The sequence below is a fragment of the Atta cephalotes genome, assembly GCF_000143395.1.
Source record: "Atta cephalotes unplaced genomic scaffold scaffold00018, whole genome shotgun sequence".
NCBI lineage: Eukaryota > Metazoa > Arthropoda > Insecta > Hymenoptera > Formicidae > Atta > Atta cephalotes.
In genome coordinates, this window is record NW_012130082.1 from 1,232,617 (window position 1) to 1,234,054 (window position 1,438).

A 1,438-nucleotide genomic window follows, 5' to 3' on the forward strand; every position below is an offset into this window, starting at 1 on the left:
ATATGGTTCATTATACCTGTTTTCTATGAAACTATTTAAAAAATTTTAATAGCAATACATTTTATTACTTTCTAGTTTATATTATGTATTATGTAATATATTTATATAAGATATGATATTTGAATTGAAAAAAATTGAACAAAATTTATAACATTTATAATAGCATAAAATTACAGAAATGCATGCAAGATTATTTGCAATATTACTTGTCTTTAGAGTGCTGAAACACTAAGTGATATCGATAACATATTTGAGGAGATCGAAAATGTAAACGGTACATATTACTATGAAGATTATTTGTTTTGTTTTTCCGATTATGCAAATAATGTAATTACGTTCATGTTGAAATAAAATAATTGCATTCTTAGCTGTCTTTCGCATTTATTTATTTATAACCTTTAATGAGTTCAGCACTCTTTAATTTGTTTAAAAAATCATTTAAAATTATAGAGAATGTGAATGGAATTCTTTTGCATATTTTGATTGATATAATGAAGAAAGTTCAGATACAATTAAAGTAGTCATAACACTGTAAAGTAACAAAAACTTATAATTTGTAAGCAATTTGTTTATATATTATATGCATACATATATATGTGTTTCACATAGTTTTAATATATCTGCTATGTTTTATTTTATATAGTTATTTTTATCATAGCATTTTATAATGCAGTTTGATATCTCGAACGTGTGAGTGAATTTTATAACGGTTATAATACTTTAATAATTATTTGTCTTTGTTGTATACAATGTTGTATATTAAATTTTATTATGTAAAAGTGGACACATTTTGCGTGCAAATATAAAAAATTTAGGTTTAAGTATAAATTTTAGCATAAAATCAAGATAGAAGGTTTTGTTACAAAAATTGATTTATTATAATTTCTAATTTATGTAGTAATAGATTACCAGTGGCTTATTTTATAATAGTATTTTATAGTAGCATTTAGCGTACATCGTTACTCGCACATCTGAAATATCAAGTCATGATGTAAAAAAAAATGAATTTTTATGTTTAACATATTAGACTGTAATATTAGAGACTGATTGTATAATTAATTCACATAATTAATTAAGTCACTTGTTTAAAAACTTCTACCTCTATGAGGCGCATTTATGCAGATAAAATAATCAATTTTAATGCAGCTTTAAAGAAGAGAAAAGTGACTTGAGAATTGTATTACAGAATGGTCATTAAAATTCACAGAATGCGTATATTACAGTAATTTTCTTATGAAAGAAAAGTGAAATATTTGTCTATTTAATTTTGATACTTTTGTACTGTTGATGTTGATTGTGCCTTTTAAGTGTTCACTGTTAATGTAATGAGGTCAATCAAACTTTAAAATCCTTTAGAAGAATTTTATAACAACATTTAGATTCAGATATTTACACACACACACACACACACACACACACACACACACACGAGCGCGAC